Raw genomic sequence first — 19,228 nt, 5'->3', positions numbered from 1 at the left:
CCTCTTGAATTATATGTACACACGACTGCACTTTTTCCTGGAACACATACACACACACACACACACACACGCACACATACACACAAAAAGAAACATACACACTCACACTAGACTCTCCTCGCAACACAAAACTGAATTAAGTCCCATTTATCCGGGCAGCACGCAACACTCCACTCCACTGTACTCGACACAATTTTCTTCTGCCTGCAAAAAAATCTTCCCTCCTTGCAACACCAAGCAGCACAATTCCTTTCTCCACATGCAACACACACACACACACACACACACCATGAACGTTCTCTCTTCCTTCTCATTACACCAAGCTCCCGTATTTGCGTTGTTTGGCCTTGCTTTGCACCCGCCACCTCACGCAAGAAACGCAATGCACGCACATTTACCACAGGCCCGACTAATGAAAAGGGGAAAAAAAACGGGAAATGAATATAAACAAGTGCCACCTTTAATTTTTCCGACCCTGAGTGAAAATGGGAAGAAATATACGTGTTCTAATGTTGGTCTTTCGATGGTGATTCTTTCAAGAGGGCAGAACTGTTGGTTTAGATCCCTTTGTGTGGACTTGAGGCTCGTATATTCAGATGCTTTCGGGTCTCACAACATATACTACCAAAGCCCACAAAGGGGATGATTCGAGTTCTTATGAGTGGCTATTTTTTTCACGTCCATGTCAATAATGATAATAATAAGAAGAAAGAGGAGAAGACGGAAGAAGGAGGAGGATAGTGGCTGAAGGAGGAATTACTGATGGAAACGGAGAAGTAGAAGCGATTGGAGGGAAAGGAAGATGTCAAACTGTCGCTAGGCTCTTCAAACTACCACACAGCAGACCCAGAAAAGACCACTCTCTCTCTCTCTCTCTCTCTCTCTCTCTCTCTCTCTCTCTCTCTCTCTCTCTCTCTCTCCCAAGACCTTTGCCATTAGTTGGAGCAGTCGTGCGCCTCCTCACCCCACTCCTCCTCCTCCTCTTCCCCCCCTCGTGTCCCCTGAGACCACTCGTAACCACCTGTTAGTCCCAGGGAAGGGAGGGGAAGCAGCCTTATGTCTCTCTCTCTCTCTCGATTGTGGGTAAGATTTTTTTTGTTTTTCTTTTTTTGTTGTTGTTGCGACGTAAGACAAAAGATATTGTGTGTTTCTTTAATATCGTTATTTTTTTTTTGGGGGGGGAGGAGGGAGGCGGATGGGGTTAGTGCTATTATTGTCCAGTGATGTTTTGTTGGGGAAAAAATATTTGTATTATGTAAGGGATGTGAAGACGGAGGAGGAGGAGGAGGAGGAGGAGGAGCAGGGGAGGAGTAGGAGAAAGAAAACGAGAAACAAGAAGAAAATGAATGAGGGAAAGGAGGAAGAGACGAAGGAGAATAATAATAAGGAGAATAAAAAACGTGATTAAGAAAGATAATAATAAGAAGAAGAGGAAGGAAGACAAAAAGGAGAAGAAGAAGAAGAAGAACAATCAGAAGAAGAAAAAAGTACCAATTGAAAAAAAAGATTGAAGAACAAAAGGGAAGAAACTAGGTTAATATTTTATAATTGAATCAGACTTTAATACGATCATAAAATTTGCATCTATTATTCTTAAGAAGACGAGATGAAAACAGCGACTCCGCGTCCGTCTACACAATGATGATGATTGTAATGGTAGTACAGGAGTGAAGGTTGTTGTTGTTGTTGTTGTTGTTGTTGTTTTTCTTCTTTTTCTTCTTTTTTCTTCTTCTTCCTCTTCTTCTTCTACTATTACATCTTCTTCTTCTTCTTCTTCTTCTTCTTTGTTTCCTCTTCAATCCCCCTCCTCGTCCTCCTCCTCTTCCTCTTCCTTATTCTCTTCCACCTATCTATTTGTCTAATTCGTATTCTCATAGTCATTACCCTTCATCATCATCATCATCAATACCCTACTATATCATCATCCTTCTCTACTACTATTATTATTACATTCACCTACATCATCGTCACCACTACCACTATTATTACTACTATTATCATCATCATCATCATTACTATTACTTTCCTCTATAAACGACGAACTAAGTAAATGATAAAGCTAACCTATGACAGTCCGGGAACGTACTTACTCACTTCCTCCGTCTCCTTCCCCCCGTCGCTAAAAACACGAGTTATCCGTCACGTCGAGGCTCCCGCGGACTCTCTGGGATGATTTAGTGCTGAGGGGACGGAGGGTAGAGAGCATGGTAGAGAGGGATCGGGGGGTGTAGAGAGGGGAAGAGGGCAAAGGGGACGAGAAGTAGAGGGAACGTGAGGCAGAGGGAACGGAAGGAAGAGGAATGAGAGATAGAGAGGAGACGGGAAGTAGAGAGGACATGAGAAGAGAGAACTGGAGGTAGGAAAAGGACAGATAAAGGTGGACAGGAGATGAAACGGAGGATATAAAGGACAGGAAGTAGAGACGACGAAAAGAGGAACGTGAGGCACAAAATGAACGTAAGATAAAGATGGAACGGGAGGAAGAAGGGACAGGGAAAAGGGAACAGAGGAAGAGGGGAAAGTACTCTAGGAAGGACAGACGTTAAGGCAAGGGATGAACTGAAGGGCTTTAAGGGAGCAGGAGAGACGAAAGTATAAGGTAGGGAGGCTGAAGGGTGAGGCAAGGGATACGATGACAGGGTTACAGGGGAGGATGATTGAAAGGGGAAAGTAGGGGGACGGGGTTGTAAGTGGTTCAAGGTGCGAAGAAGAGGGTACAGGAGGAAGAGATAAAGGAAGGGAAGGGTAAGTATTGGAGATAGAGGGAGGGAGGAAAGGAAGGGTGAGAGAAGGCTGAGGCAATGATCGACAGAGTGATTTTTTTTTTACAGCAAAGGAGACAGCACAAGGGCACACAAAAAAAGGAATAAAAAAAAAAGCCCGCTACTTGCTGTTCCTGTAAAGAATCCGAAGAGGTGGCCGAAAGAGGGGTCAATTACGGAGCAGAGAGATTGAAGGAGGAGGTTGGTAGGGAGAGGAAGAGGAACGTTTGCAGGGGAGAGAAAGAGGATGTGGTTCAAATGGAGGTGGTGGGTATGGAGGGAAGCGAAAAAAAGAGTGGAGGGAGGTGGAAGTTGTGCGCGAGGAATGACTAATGAGAGAGAGGAGAGATGAGGGGAATGTGATTTAGAGTGACTTAAAGATGTGAAAGAAAGGGGTGGAAAGGATGAGATTTTGAGAGGAGAATGAATGATGGGGACGGAAGATGATGGGAAAAAAAGAAGGGAGGTGGAAGTTGTGCGCTAGGAATGACTAATGAGAGACAGGAGAGATGAAGGGAATGTCATTTAGAGTAACTTAAAAATGTGAAAGAAAGGAGTGGAAAGGATGAGATTTTGAGAGGGGAATGAATGATGGGGGATGGAAGATGATGGGGAAAAAAAGAAGAGCGGTGTGTGAGTCGCATAGAGAGAGACCGGTTGAGGGAGAAAAAGGGGGAGTTTAGAGGAGAGTGAGTGAGAAGGGAGTGAGGGGAGAGGCAGGTAGGGTGACAGGCGGGTCTTTCACAGTACAAGAAAAAGGAGAGAGAAAAAAGAAAAGAAAACAGAAACAGGAGGTGAAAATATATTAGAGAAAGAAAAACTACTCCCTCCTCTCTTCCTCCTCTCTCCCACTTTCTCCCAACCCTTTATCTCCCCCTCTCCCCCTCCTTCCTACTCCCCCTCCTCGTCCCTCACTGCAGGAAAGATAAAGAAGGAGAAAAGAGAAAAAAAGAAGGAGCATATTGGAGGAAAGGAAACCACACTCTCTTTCTTTCTTCCTCCTCTCTCTCCCTCTTTACCTTTCATCTTCCTCCCTCCCCCTCCTCTTCATCCTCCCTTCCTACCTTCCTTTCCTCCCCTCATCATTCCCCTCCTCTTCATCCTCCCTCTCCTACCTCCCCATTCCTTCCCTCATCATTCCCCTCCTCCCTTCTTCATTCCTCCCTTCCTCGTCTTTCTCTCTTCGTCGTCCTCCCTTCCCCTTCCTCCCTTCTTCGTCCCCTTCGTCGCCGCCTTCAGGACGCGCTGGCTGGCTGGCTGACTGGCCACTCTTCATCAATCAAGGGAACGCGCGTGAAAAGTCGATCCCCGTCATCAATCTTGGGAGTAATTAATAATACCTGATTGGGCGACATACCTGAGATAGCGGGGAGTGACGGAGGGACGAGGAGGAGGAGGGGAAGAGAAGTTAATGGTGGTGGGGGAGGAGCAGCAGGAGGAGGACGAGAAGAAGAAGAAAACGAGGAACAAGAAGAACAAGCTGAAGGAAAATTAGATGAAGAAGGAGGAGCAGGAGAAGAAGAGAAATGGCAATAATGATAATAATAATAATAAGGAGGAGGAGAAGAGGAAGTGAGGAGGAGGATAGTGACTGAAGGAGGACTTACTGATGGAAACGGAGGAGAAGTAGAAGCAACTGGAGGGAGAGGAAGATAAAGAAGAAGAGGAGGAATAAGAGGAAAAGGAAAAAGGAGCAATATAGAGGAAGAGAAGAAGGAGGAAGAAGAAAAAAGACGGCAGAGAAAAAGGAAAAGGAAAAACATTGATCGTTGGAAAAGGAGAAGTAGAAGCGATTGGAGGGAGAGGAAGATAAAGAAGAGGAGGAGGAATAAGACGAAAAGGAGAAAGGAGCAATAAAGAGGAGGAAGAAGAAAAAGAAAAAGCAGAAAAAGACGACAGAGAAAAAGGAAGAGAAAAAACATTGGTCGTGGGAAAAGGAGAAATAGAAGCGACTGGAGGGAGAGGAAGATAAAGAAGAAGAGGAGGAATAAGAAGAAAAGGAGAAAGGAGGAAGAGAAGAAGGAGGAAGAAAAAAAAAGACAACAGAGGAAAAGATTGATCGTTGGAAAAGGAGAAGTAGAAGCGACAGAAAAGGGAGAACAAAATAAGGAAAAGGAAGAGGAAGAGGAAGAAGAGGAGGAAGGGGACGGACCGCCAAAGGAGCAATATAGATGTTTTAAGAGTCGCGTGGTTTCAGCGGTGGGACTTACCTTCCTCCGCGCCTCCACCCGAAGGTCGAGATTGGCCCGCCAGGTTAATTAGCCGGCAGGTATCGGCTTCTTGGCCTCTGTTTTACGACACGCCGTCTGCAAGGGGGGGCGGGTGGGGGGCGGGGAGGACTGCTTTTTAGTGTGGCGCTGTTTATTTCTGTGTGTGTGTGTGTGTGTGTGTGTGTGTGTGTGTGTGTGTGTGTGTGTGTGTGTGTGTGTGTTTGCTTAAAGGCCTGTTACGTTCACCATTCAATAATTGTGTGTGTGTGTGTGTGTGTGTGTGTGTGTGTGTGTGTGTGTGTGTGTGTGTGTGTGTGTGTGTGTGTGTGTGTGTGTGTGTGTGTGAGGCGGCAATCACCATAAATTCGATCCGTACACAGCGCTGCCCCAATTCAACCCTCGCATTAAAAATAAACAAATAACAATGCCATCCACATCTATACATTATTTTTGCCCCCTCACCGCCACGACCCTTTCTAGTACGCATCGAACTGTTTGTCTCCAGCACCACCACCAGCGCCGCCGAACTTGTCACAAAATATAAAACGCGGCGCGGAGAGGAGGAGGAGGAGAAGGAGGAGGAGGAGGAGGAGGAGGGCGGCCCAAGTTTGTGGCTCTTCGGCGCTAACTCACTTTAGGTTTTTTCCTCCCCCAAAGCTCTTAAACATTCATGGACTTGAAAAGTGTTTTATCTCGGGACGGCGACCAGGTTAAGGGCGGGAGACGTGAACGGCGGAGCAGGAGGGAGGATGGAAGCCCTTAGGAAATGTTGAGACTCGTGTTCCTGTGTAGCGGAGAGAGAAAGAAGGGAAGGGCGGGAGAGAGAAAAGGAGGATAGCAGATGGAGGGAGGAAATGAAACTAGCAATCGTTAAAGTCAAAGGAATATTGTCTGTTGCACGCATATAATGGCCTCTGCTATAGAAGGAACGACATGGGATTGGGGAAGGGAAGCAGAACGAGAGAGAGAGGAAATTAAAATCTAGCAATAGTTAAAGTCTTACGAACATGGTGCATTGAACGTATATATGCCTTCCGATTTAAAGGGAACGACATGGTATTGTTGTACACGAGAGAAGAGAGTTGAAGGGCAAAGAAAGAGGAAACATAGAAGCTCGCTGGCGCTGCTCCTGTGAATATTTGATAGATAGTCGAATAGGTCCAAGACTAGATAGTGAGGTGTCTTAATATTCCCCTCTTGAAAACAATGGCTTGGTATGGTAGTAATGTTCTTATGTATAGGTGAGTGTGCTTTTACCTTTGGCTTTACCGCATGCATCCAACTTTACTTAACTATATATATACACACCACCTCTCCAGTCCCTCCACTCCCCCACCCCCCCAACCTCCCCCACACTACGTCCACGCTAGCCACACTGTCACCCCCCCCTAGAGTTGTTTACCGCCTCAACCTCGCGTCCCCGCCTCTGAGCTACCTGTTGATGCTCATAACTTCGTGACTCTTGCTCCCACGAGGCCGCCGGGGGCCGCGCAGTACACATACCTGGCCGTGCCGTGACTCAGTACTACAGGTGTGCGAGAGTCTTGCCGCCTTAATGAGCCCAGGTGAACCCTCCTCCTCCCCGCAGGTGTATTTTTTCTTTAACTCTGACGTTTAAAGTTGACGTAAATTTTAAGTAAGAAGTCTTTTCACACCGCCCACTTAAGTCAGTTTCGTTAAATCGATTTTCGTCATACACTCTCTCGCGTTTACCAAAGTTTGTGAATTAGGAAATACGTGTTAGTGGATTCTGGGAAAGGCATGGAAGGTACAAAGGAGGGCATCGTTGTATTGCGCCATATATTTTCGTGTTTACCAAAGTTTATGGATCAGGAAATACTTCTTTATAGATTCTGGGAAAGGTAGAAAAGGTACAAAGGATGGCATCGTTGTATTGCGTCATATATTTGCTTGTTTACCAAAGTTTATGCATCAGGAAATACTTCTTTATAGATTCTGGGAAAGGTTAAAAGGGTCCAAAGGAGTGCATCGTTGAATCTCCCCATTGAGGCTTAAGAGGATGCATAAATGGAGGAAGGAGGAAGGGGGAAGAACAGGGAGAGGGGAAGAGAGGAAGGAGGAGGAAAGGGGAGGGCTAGGGGATAATATGAGGGGAGAGAGGAGGAAGAAGAAAGGGAGAGGGGAGAGAAAGAGGAACATATAGGGAAAGGAGGAAGGGAAGGGAGAAAGGAAGGAGACAAGAGAGAAAAGGAGAGGGAAAGAGGAAGGAGAGAGAGGGGAAGGAGAAGGAAGGTAAAGGGGAGAGGGAGAGAGAGGAAGGGAGGGTGATTCTCAGTAGTTAAGAGAGAGGGGAGAACCGTGTCGGACTCAGGGGACAATTGACTAAGCTTGGTGAGACAGGCTGGCGAGGGGAGCGAGAGAGAGGCAGAGAGAGGGAGAGAGAGGAAAGACTGAATTACCCTCGGAGTGAAGTCAACGCTACACGAGGATGTTAATGTGCCGGCCTGGGCGTGTTGCTCGGCCCTCTGACGGCTAATTGGGGCAACTCAGGAAGCGCCTCGTCCCTTTCCTTGCTCTTCTCTGTCCTCTTCCTTGCTGCATTTACTTTCATTCCTTGCCTCTTGCTGTGTGCTTCTGTAAATAGCTTAGTCCGTTCTCTTCCATCCCTGCCTTTCATTGTCTCGTATGGTGCTTTTGTAAATAGCTTTGTCCGACCTCTTCTTTCCCTTCCCTTCCTTGTTCTTCATTCTCTTTCCTACCTTCCCTTCCTTTCCTCTTTCTATGTCTTTGTAAATAGGTTTGTCCGTTCCCTTCCTTCCCTTCCTTTCACTGCCTCGTATGGTGCCTTTTTAAATAGCTTTGTCCGACCTCTTCTTTCCCTTCCCTTCCTTGTTCTTCATTCTCTTTCTTGCCTTCCCTTCCTTTCCTCTTTCTGTGTCTTTGTAAATAGCTTTGTCCGACCTCTTTCTTCCATTCCCTTCCTTGTTCTTCATTCTCTTTCTTCCCTTCCCTTCCTTTCCTCTCACTGTGTCTTTGTAAATAGATTTGTCCTTCCTCTTTCCTTGCCTTTTTTTCCCTTCTCTGCTTTGCCTCTGCTGTTTGCCTTTGTAAATAGCTTTGTCCATCATCTTCCTTCCCTTCCCTTCCCTTCCCTTCCTTTCATTCCCTTCTCTTCTCTTCCCTTCCTTTCCTTCCCTTCCCTTCCCTTACTTACCTCATACTGTGTGCCTTTGTTGGGATGTTTATACTTTTGATGTCATTGTTTTTTTTTGTAGAGGTGTAAAGAAAGGAGTTGTGGTTGTAATATAAAGGGGTTTGATTAAAGTGTATTGTTCATTTAGCGAAACTCATCTCTGGACATGGTTTATTTACGTATATCAAGACTTCATGAACACGGAAAATCGGTTTAATATACTTTTTTGGGGAGGGGAATGTGTGTTTAACTGTGAGGATGCATAAAGGGGAGGAGGAGGAAGGGAGAGGGGAGAGAAGAAGGGGAGGGAAAAGGAGAAAAGGAGAGGGGGAAGGAGGGAGTATTTAACTGTAAGGATACATAATGGAGAGGAGGAGGCAGGCAGAGGGGAGAGAGGAAGGGGGAGGTAAAAGGAGAAAAGGAGAGGGGAAGGAGGGAGAGGGAAAGGGAGAGGGAGAAAGGGGAGATAGGAAGGGAGAGGGGAAAGAGGGAAGGCTGTAAAAAAGAAAAGAAACGTGCATAGGACTAAACAATTCTGAAGAAAGTTTCCTGGTAGACCAATAAACCCTATATATTTTTTTCCTAAGCGCGGCTCGTGCAACCCAAGACTATTTGCAGACCATGTTACGGCGACCATTAATCTCGACTCGGATAGGTAGTAGCTTTTTGCCAACATGCTTCTCCTGACACGAGCCATTTAACGCCACGGCCCGTTGGAAACACGTAACGCTCTTCTTGACATAACCAGGAGACGAGCCAAGACCGAGACCAAAATGAAAACGGGAAGTCGAGGGAAAGGAAGGGAAGGGAAGGAAATTAAGTATGGCAAGGCAAAGTAAGGGGAAATAAGGTGCCGATAGAAGGAAAAGGCTCGTTGGAAACACGTAAGGTTCTTCCAGACTTGACTTAACCAGGAGACGAGCCAAGACCGAGACCAAGATGAAAACGGGTGCAAAGGGAGAACGTAGGAGTCGAGGGAAAGGAAAGGAAGGGAAGGGAAGGAAATTAAGTACGGCAAGACAAAGGAAGGGAAAGGAAGGGAACGAAAGAAGGAGAATCAAGATAATGCAAGACTTGGAGAGAAAAGACAGGAAAAAACAAGGCAAAGAAGAGAAAGTTAAAGAATGAGCAAGAAGATGAAATGATGGAAAACAAGAAAAGACAAAAAGAAATTAAGTAAAGCAAGACAAAGGAAGGGAAAGGAAGGGGACGAGAGAAGGAGAATCAAGACAATGCAAGACTGGGGCAGAAAAGGCAGAAAAAAAGGCAAAGAAGAAAGAAGTTAAAGAATAAGCAAGGCAAGATGAAATGATGGAAAACAAGAAAAGACAAAATAAGGGAAAGGAAGACAAAAGCAAATAAAGGAAAAGCAAGACAAGAAAGGGAAATGAAGACAAAACCACAATTAGAAAGAGCAAGAAAATAGCAAATAAGGAAAAGACAGAACGAAAGAAAGGAAAAGAAAGACAGAACAAGACAAACGAAGGAAAATTAAGACAAACAAGGAAAGGAAAGTCAAAACAAGACAGACCAAGAAAAGGAGAGTCAGTGTGTGTGTGTGTGTGTGTGTGTGTGTGTGTGTGTGTGTGTGTGTGTGTTTGGCTTGTATAAATGAACACTTAAGCCATCGCGTCTACACACAGCGCCATAGAAACAATAAGGAAATAGGTTTGATCGTTAGCAAGAAGGAGGACGAGGAGGAGGAGGAGGAGGTGTAGGAGGAGGAGAAGGAGAAGAGGTATGAATATGCTAGCAATGCCTACCTTAATGGTGATGGGAAGGAAGGAGAATGGGAAGGATGAAGGTAACAGAATGGGAAGGGAGGAGGAGATGAAGAGGAAGGATAAAGAGAAGGAGAGAAACAACAATATTAATAGAGATAGTGAGTATGCGGGGAGCGAAGGAGGGAGAGAAGAGGGAAGGAAAGGAGATGGCAAGGAAGGAAAGGAAGGGGGGGAGGGAAGGAAGGGAAGGAGGGAAAGAAGAGGAGGGAAGGAAAGTGAGATGGCAAGGAGGGAGAGGAAGGGGGGAGGGAAGGAAGAGAAGGAGGGAAAGAAGAGGAGGGAAGGAAAGTGAGATGGCAAGGAAGGAAAGAAAAGGGAGGAGGGAAGGAAGATAATCAAAGGAAGAAGAGAGGAAAGGGAAGGAAGCGGAGAAGGGAGGAAGGAGGATGATGGACTAAGCTATATTAAGGTAGAATGGATGTGGATTAGAGAGAGAGAGAGAGAGAGAGAGAGAGAGAGAGAGAGAGAGAGAGAGAGAGAGAGAGAGAGAGAGAGAGAGAGATAACAAAGTCGTATAGAATAATGGCACATAAAAGAAAGAAAGGATAAAAGAAAACCTCCCCCAAAAAAACCGAAATCGGGCAATTAAAGTTAGACCAAAAAAAAAAAAAAAAGAAAAGAAAAAGAAAAAAAAAGAGATCAGAATAAACAGGGAAGAAGAGATGACATAAAAAGATCAGAGAGAGAGAGAGAGAGAGAGAGAGAGAGAGAGAGAGAGAGAGAGAGAGAGAGAGAGAGAGAGAGAGAGAGAGAGAGAGAGAGAGAGAGAGAGAGAGAGAGAGAGAGAGAGAGAGAGAACGGTTATTGGGCAGTGAGGGAAAGTGATCATAAGCGTTACTGTTGAGAGAGAGAGAGAGAGAGAGAGAGAGAGAGAGAGAGAGAGAGAGAGAGAGAGAGAGAGAGAGAGAGAGAGAGAGAGAGAGAGAGAGAGAGAGAGAGAAGGGTTAAAACGATCGGAGAGAGAGACTGAAGGAGGGAGGGAGAAAGAGAGGAAGAAAAAGATTAAAGAGAAAGAAAGGGAGGAGGGGAGGGAAGAAAGAGGGGAGATAGGAAGGAAAGGCGAGAGGGAGAGGGAGAGAGAGAGAGAGAGAGAGAGAGAGAGAGAGAGAGAGAGAGAGAGAGAGAGAGAGAGAGAGAGAGAGAGAGAGAGAGAGAGAGAGAGAGAGAGAGAGAGAGAGAGAGAGAGAGTGTGTCAACAGTTCATGCAGTCGCCGAGGGTTAAATGAGAGGCAGTTTTTAGAAAGTGAGATAAAAAAAATAATAATAAAAAGAAAAAAAGAAAAAAATACGTAAAAGATAAAAAAAAAAATAGAAACTGCCAAATAAATTAAACTGGGTGAAATTTTGCGTATATAAAAAAGAAAGAGTTGAATTAAATAAGAACAAACAAACACACGAACTCAAATATAAAAAAAGAAAAAAAAGAAAAAAGAATGGAACGTATAACCGAGAAAAGGAAAAAAAGGTTGCCTCAATTAAAACAAATGAAGAGCACACACACACACACACACACACACACACACACACACACACACACACACACACACACACACACACACACACACACACACACACACACACACACACACCTACCTCCCTCGCACCTGAACGCAAAATTATGTCACCTTCTACCGCCGTTCAGCCGTTCACCCACAATGAGCTGGAAGGGGGGGTATGGGGGAGGGGGTGGAAGAACGTGAGGGAAGAGGAAGGGAAGAAAGAGGGAGGTGGAGGAAAGGGAAGAAATGTAGAAGGTAAAGGAGGAAAAGGAAAGGGTGGGAGAGGAAAATGTTGAGGATGAAAGGTAAGGGGAGAGATAGAAGAGAGGGAGGGGAGGGGGAGGAAAGAACTTGAAGGGGGAATGGGAGGTGGGAGGGAAGGAAGGGGGGAGGTAGAGGAAGGGAAGGAAGGTGGAAGAGGAGTTACGGAAAGGAAAGGGGTAAGGGAGGAAGATTGTAGAGGAAGAAAGGGGTGGGAGAAATGAGAAAGGAGGGAAGGGAGGAAGGAGGAAGAGGAAGGCAGAGAGAAACGGGATAGGAAGGAAGGGAGGAGGGAGGAAGAGGAAGGGAGAAACGGGAGAGGAAGGAAGGGGGAAGGAGGAAGAGGAAGGAAGGGAGAAACGGGAAAGGAAGGAAGGGGGGAAGGAGGGGGAAGACGCGGAAGGGAATGAAGGGGGGAAGGAGGAAGAGGAAGGAAGCGAGAAACGGGAAAAAAAGGAAGGGGGAAATGAGGAATAGGAAGGAAGCGAGAAACGGGAAAAAAAGGAAGAGGGGAATGAGGAAGAGGAAGGAGCGAGAAAGAGGAGGAAAGAGGAAATGAAGAAAGGGAGGGGGGTGAAAAAGATTAGATAATGTAAGTATCTAAACACTCTTTTTTCATTATCATTATCCTCATTTAGAATTATTACAGTTAAAATTTGTGCTGTAGTCTTTTTTTAACAACAAAGGAGACAGCTCAAGGGCACAAAAAACAAAACAATTATAAAAAAAAGCCCGCTACTCGCTACTCCATCTTCTTTATTTTCCTTTTCTTTTTGTTTTTCCAAGATTAATTTTCCGCCTCGTGTTTATATTCTTTCACTTTTTTTCACTTTTTTTCATTTTTTTTCATTCTTCTTTTGCCGTCTCTTTTTATTCCCGCCCAATTGTTTCTCGAGTTCCTTTTCGCAAACCTTTTTCTCCGCCCCATTCATTGCTTATCCTCCTCCTCCTCCTCCTCCTCTTCCTGTTCCCCCTCCTCCCCTACTCCTCTCTTTGCTTCTTCTTTTGCTCTTTCTCCTCTTGTTTTCTTCCTCTTTTTTCTTCTCTTCTTTCGTCTTTTCTTTTTTTCTCTTTTCTCCTTTTTTCTTCTTCCTCTTTCTCTTAATCTTCCTCACTTGACTTCTTCTCCTCCTCCTCCTCCATCTTCTTTCTCCTCCTCGTCCTTCTCTTCCTCTACTATCGCTTCTTCTCCATCCCTCTCCTCACTGAACTCCTCCATCCTCTTCTTCCTTCTCCTCCTCCTCCTCGCGGCTTTGGCAAGGAGGAGAGGCAGGAAGTCTTCATTGATCCTCATAGGACTCTCCCTCACCCTCCTCCTTACCTCTCCTTTCCTTCTTATCTCCTCTTATCTTCCATTTTCATGCCCTCCTCCTCCTCCCCCTCCTCCTCCTCCTCCTCGTCCCCCACTTCCTTGTACCTTATCTTCTCCATCCTCCTCCTCCTCCTCCTCGCTCTCCTCTTTTTTGTTCCTCTCTTTTATTGCCGTGTTTTTCTCCTCCTCGACCAAAAAAAAAAAAATGTTAACAAGACAAAGAGGGTCGAACATAAGTGGGTTTTTGTGTTCCTGTCATAATTATTTGCTCATTGATTTTTTTTTTCTTTTTTTTTCTCTTTTTTCGCCTTTCCTTTGGGGTCTGGTTGTCCTGAATTCTTGTCTCCTGTTTGTTTGTGTGTTTAAGTGTGTGTGTGTGTGTGTGTGTGTGTGTGTGTGTGTGTGTGTGTGTGTGTGTGTGTCATCGTGTTTTAAAGCAAATTGGAGAGAGAGAGAGAGAGAGAGAGAGAGAGAGAGAGAGAGAGAGAGAGAGAGAGAGAGAGAGAGAGAGAGAGAGAGAGAAACACATGTACGTAATCTGAATGAATGTTTTTTTCTGAGCTTTGCAAATGTATGTGTGTATGTACGTATTTTTTGGGGGGGAGAGAGTTTTTTTTTTTTGCTTGTTTGTATTTCGGTTTATCAGGGTCATAGTCTTTAAACTGTCCCCTCTATGTGTGTGTGTGTGTGTGTGTGTGTGTGTGTGTGTGTGTGTGTGTGTGCGCATCGTTGGCCTAGTTTGTGTGTTTGTTTCTATGCAGACGAGGTCACTGTGCCTCCCGTTGTGGCCCAGATGTCCGAGGTCTTCTTTATAACCCTCCCCCTTCACATCACAGGAGGGGAGGGGAGGGGGAGGGGGAGGGGATGGAGGGGAGGAAAAAGGGGAGAAAGGGGGGTAGAGAGTGAGAGTGAGAGTGGTTTAGTGTGACAGTTTAGTTAGTTAGTTAGGTAGATAGGTAGGAGAGAGAGAGAGAGAGAGAGAGAGAGAGAGAGAGAGAGAGAGAGAGAGAGAGAGAGAGACGTATCTATATGGAGCCACTGGAGGGCGAGAGGACAGGAGAGAGGAAAGGGAAGATAAAGAGGAGCAAGAAGAGGAGGAGGAGGGAAAAGGGACGACGAAGCGATCAAGGAGGAGGAGGAGGAGGAGAAGAACGAGATTACTAATATCATTAAGGAGGAAAGGAAGAAGATGAAAGGAGGGGAAGACTAATGGAGGAGGAGGAAGAAGAGGAGGAGGAGAAGAAAGATGAGGCAGAGGAGTTCAGAAGAGTCACTGGGGAGACCGAAAGGAAGGAAAGTGAATGGAATGAAATGGAAAAAGAGACAAAGAAGGAAGAGAGAGAGAGAGAGAGAGAGAGAGAGAGAGAGAGAGAGAGAGAGAGAGAGAGAGAGAGAGAGAGAGAGAGAGAGAGAGAGAGAAGAGCAGGGTAAAGGAAGCAAAGAAGATAAGAAAAGGAGAGGTGAAAGAGAGAATGTCAGGAAGAAGAATTATGCTGAAAAAAAGGAAATAATAAAAAAAACATATGTCGGAAAAAATGAAAACACGACAACAAAAGACAACCGGAAAAGAGAGGAAAAGATGATCATAAAACAAAAACAAAACAAAAGAGAAGAGAAAATGAACATACAGAGAGTAGCGTTTTTTTTTTCTTTTTTTTTTTTTGCCCTTGAACTGTTTTCTCTACTGTAAACGAAAAATACACACACATAAAAACAAAGGAATAGAGAGAAAAACAAAATAAAAGAAAGGTGAAGTGGGGGATTGACGTGAAAGTGAAAGTGTATAAGATCTGAAAGAAGCCCAATTACAGGTAGGAAGGAGAGGTAGATAATGAGGCGTAAGAGGAGATAAGAGAATGGAGAGAATAGGCCTATAGGAGAAACACGAAGGATGAAGATGATAAAGATAATGATAAGGAGGAAGAGGAGAGAGAGAGAGAGAGAGAGAGAGAGAGAGAGAGAGAGAGAGAGAGAGAGAGAAGAAAGGAAAGAAGACAGGGGCGTGTTTACAAGTGATTAACGTTCCACCAAAAAAAAAAAAATCAATATAATAAAAAAAAATAGTATATATATAAAAACAATCATCCCAACTAACGCCTAAATTTTCAGGTCCATTAACAAGCCTCATCAATTGTGTACAGTAACTCGCGATATATAAATGTGTGTGTGTGTGTGTGTGTGTGTGTGTGTGAAACTTTATAGCACTGTTACGTAAAAATCTGCCGTATCGTGGTAATGAAATGAGCCTTTTAAGGAGGAGGAGAATGTCAAGTTTTAGAATGGCAGTCTCTCTCTCTCTCTCTCTCTCTCCATTATATCTCAGATTATTCCCTATCTTGACGTCATCGAAGAGTCTAATTCCAGAAGTGACGTTAACTCCGTGTTCTCTCTTCCCTTCTCTTGTCTCAGCCTGTCATGAACCCCCCTACCCCCCACACTCCTCCCCCTCTATCCCTCTTCCATACCCCTCTACACCCACCCTCTCTACCTCCACCCCATTTACCTCCCCTCGCCCTCGTTCTCCTTCCCCTTACACATCAGCCGCTCCCAATTGTCCAAGGTCACACACACACACACACACACACACACACACACGCAGCAAGATAATAATAAAAAAAACATGTAACAGTAACGAAAAATAAGGGAAAATAAACATCCATCCAATGACAGGTATAAAAGTAAAGAAAAGGAAAGAAAAGGAAGTGAATTAGGGAAAAATAATGGCAGGAACATCAATTAATAAAAGAGAAGTGAACAAACAAACAAATCTGATGGACGAGGCATCTTTTTGAAGGACTCTCGACGGGGTTGGCAACAAGAGGAGGAGGAAGAGGAAGAGAAGGAAGAAGAGGAGGAGGAGGAGGAGGAGGAGTGACGCGTCGTGTGTGAGTGAGTGAGGTGTCTCGTCGATAACACCTCTCTCTCTCTCTCTCTCTCTCTCTCTCTCTCCGCCGCGCTGGGTAAGGACGTAGAAAGCTTGAAAAGTGAGAAAGGTTACGTTTGAAAATGAGTAGAGGAGGAGGAGGAGGAAGAAGAAGACGAAGAGGAGGAGGAGGAGAAAAAGAATGGATGAAAGTCGTGGTGATCGGGAGGCTGTGGTGGTGGTGGTGGTGATGGTGGTGAGGCGGTGATTGTGAAAGGATGGTTGTTTATAGTAGTGGTGATGGTGGTGGAGGTCATGGCAGTAGTGGTGGTGTTTGCGAAAACTGATGATGATGGTGATGGTGGAGGTGGTGGTGGTGGATGGTGATGCTCTTTGGGCGGTGATTGTGAAAGGATGATTGTGGTGGTGGTGGTGGTGGTGGAGGTCATGGCAGTAGTGGTTGTGGTTGTGAGAATGGTAAGTCAGTGTGATGGTGATGGTGGGGATTATGGTGATGGTAGCGATACTGATGGACGTGATGTTTATAGTGAGTGATACATAGTAGTGGTGATAGTGATGATGGGGCTGCTGATATTGAGGGTAACAGTGATGAAGGGGAGGGTAGTAACAGTGATGCTTATAGTCAACGTTGCCAGATATCACCTTACCGTACTTGACATATATCGTATTTTCCGGTTTTTACGCATACATATTGCCACAAAAACATCGATACTTGACGCTAATGACCCTAACTTTAATTTTAGATCGTTATTGGTGCTTCTCCGGTAGTTTTAGGGCCTGGAAATGATGTATGCAATGTTCTGAGTACGTCAATATGGTAACGTTGCTTATAGTGATGACAATGGTAGTAATATTTTGGGTTGTAGTAGCGATGGTTGCGTTCTTGTTGGTGGTTGTGGTGGTGGTGGTGGTCGTCTCCAACCTCACCAACACTTATCATTATTCACCTTTCAGTGGCCGCTTCCAGGTGTGCGAAAAATGTGTTCTCTATGCAGGCAGCTTCGCACCTCGTTAATTAGCAATCCCAACCCAACTCACCTGCGCCGGGAACTCTCACGGGACACTGCTGAAAATACACACTAAACCAAAACAAAGAAAAAAACAACAACCCCTAGAGAAAAAAAAGTGAAACTATGAAAAGACAAAAAGCAGGAAAATCAAAAACATACAGATCGTAATAAAATGATTAGAACGTTACCGGTGGAGCGAGAACCAAGTGAAGAACAGGTGCGCAGCGGAGACCGAGACATGAACCAGTGCTCGGACTCGTCATGAACCAGTCCCAGTAGTGATCGAAGCAGCGTCATGAACCAGTGAACCGGACGAACTACACATCTCTCACAAAACGGTACATCAGTGACCCGCTCCGTCTGACAACTATGTGACGGAGAGACAGTGAGAGAGAGAAACGCCTGTGTTATATTGCGTGAGACAGGAGGAGGAGGAGGAGGAGGAGGAGAGGGGGAGTGTCGTGTAGTAGTGTAGTGTAGGTGAAGGAGGAGGAGGAGGAGGAGGAGCAGAAGGCGGAGAAGAAAAGAGAGAGAGCGAAAAGGACAGTCCCAGCATCCCCTTTCCTCTCATCCCCCGCTCGCTAACTTTTGGACTCCCTTCGTCAGCATCCACAGCGCCGCCATGTCCCTGCCAATGCCCATGATGCACGAGGACCACCAAGGTATGTTCTATGGCCCTGTATTCCTCTCCTGTATCCCTGTATTGCTTGCTAGTGACCTCTCTGTATATGTATGTATCCCTGTATTCCTCTCTCTCTGTCTGTGTCTGTGGTTTATCTATGGTAATATATATTTTTTCGGATGTTATTTATTTTTCATCTCCTATATATGCCTCTTTGTCTTCATCTCTGTCTTTAACGTCTTTATTTGTTTTTTTCTGTGCTCTCTTTTATCGGAAATTCATGTCCTCAACTCGTATGCCTCTTTGTCTTCGTTTGTCTTCATCCTCTTTCTCTGGTTATTCTACGGTTCTCGGATGTCACAGTCTATAGCCATCTCTGTCTTCATCTTTGTCTTTACCCTCTTTATCTGTTGTCTATGGCTCTATTTTAACGGATCTCCTTGTCTTCATCTCTTACGTCAGTCTTCATTCGTCTTTGTCTTTATCTGTCTTCGTTCTTTTCATCTGTTGCCTCTGTTTTCATCTCCCATGCTTTCCCTCCCTGTCTTCTCGTTCTCCTATGGCTCCTCTTCTTCTTCTTGTTTCCTCATGAATTTAATGTTGCTTAGTGAGTCATTTCATTTATCTTCATTAATGCGCAATTTTAAGGCTTTCGTGTTTTATGATGCTTTTTATGGTTTAATGTTTTATGCAAGTTGGAAGGAAATCAATACGTGGAATATGTAATTTGTCGGTATTTGGGTTTTGATGTTTGACACGCCTCCATCATCATCATCATCATTATCATCATCATCAATAGCATTAGCATATGTATAATCTTTCCCAGGGTCATTTTTTATTTTATTTTATTTTCCTCATCATTTCAATTCGACACTTCCCTTAACAGCGTCACGTTCTCTCTCCTTTTGACGGCAGTGCGCAGTTAGGATTCGGTTTTACTGGATATTTTCTTCTCTCTTAACATTTACTTCAACACACACACACACACACACACACACACACACACACACACACACACACACACACATAGAAATATATATATAATTCGGTCATGTTTGCGTTTCCAGACAGTCATTGAATACACCCCCACACCCACCCACCAACACCCACGCAACATCCACGCTCACTCCATCTTCACCCCCAACACCCTTCACCCGTTTACACCCATCTACATCCACATGCACCCTCAGTCTCACCCTATTACACCCCCGTCTATATCTACACTCTATTACACTCCCCATCTACATCCACACCCTTGTCTCTCACCCTATTTCACCCCCCCATCTACATCTACACCCTATTACACCCCTCCATCTACATCCACACCCTTAGTCTCTCACCCTATTGCACCCCTATCTACATCTACACCCTCAGTCTCTCACCCTATTACACCCCCATATACATCTACACCCTTAGTCTCTCACCCTATTACACACCCCATCTACATCTACACCCTATTACGCACCCCATCTACATCCACACACCCTCCCACACCCACGCACACCCTCTCCCCCTACACTTCCACTCACCCACACTCACCCCACTACACCCACCCACGAACACTCCCACCCCACCCACACCCACACCCTTTCTCCCCACCCACACACACACGTGTTCACTCACTCACACACACACTGAAACTAATCCGTCAATATTTATAACGAGTTAAGATCATGAGTGAATGGCCTGCCTATCCCTCAAAAGAGAAGAAGCTGTCTCTGCCCTTCCCC

At 45.1% G+C, this 19,228-nt stretch overlaps 1 long non-coding RNA gene across 1 annotated transcript in view; it reads left to right on the top strand.

Annotated features, from left to right (window-relative positions):
• The window catches only part of LOC127008907 (uncharacterized), a 32,033-nt gene extending 14,951 nt beyond the window's left edge, over positions 1-17,082 (top strand). Inside the window, exon 2 of the long non-coding RNA XR_007761450.1 lies at positions 16,821-17,082. This is a non-coding gene — a long non-coding RNA (uncharacterized LOC127008907). The remainder of the gene's footprint in view (positions 1-16,820) is intronic.
• The last annotated feature ends 2,146 nt before the right edge of the window (positions 17,083-19,228 follow it).

Source organism: Eriocheir sinensis, chromosome 39 (genome assembly GCF_024679095.1).
Source record: "Eriocheir sinensis breed Jianghai 21 chromosome 39, ASM2467909v1, whole genome shotgun sequence".
Classification (NCBI taxonomy): Eukaryota; Metazoa; Arthropoda; class Malacostraca; order Decapoda; family Varunidae; genus Eriocheir; species Eriocheir sinensis.
This window is presented reverse-complemented; position numbering and strand designations above follow the sequence as displayed.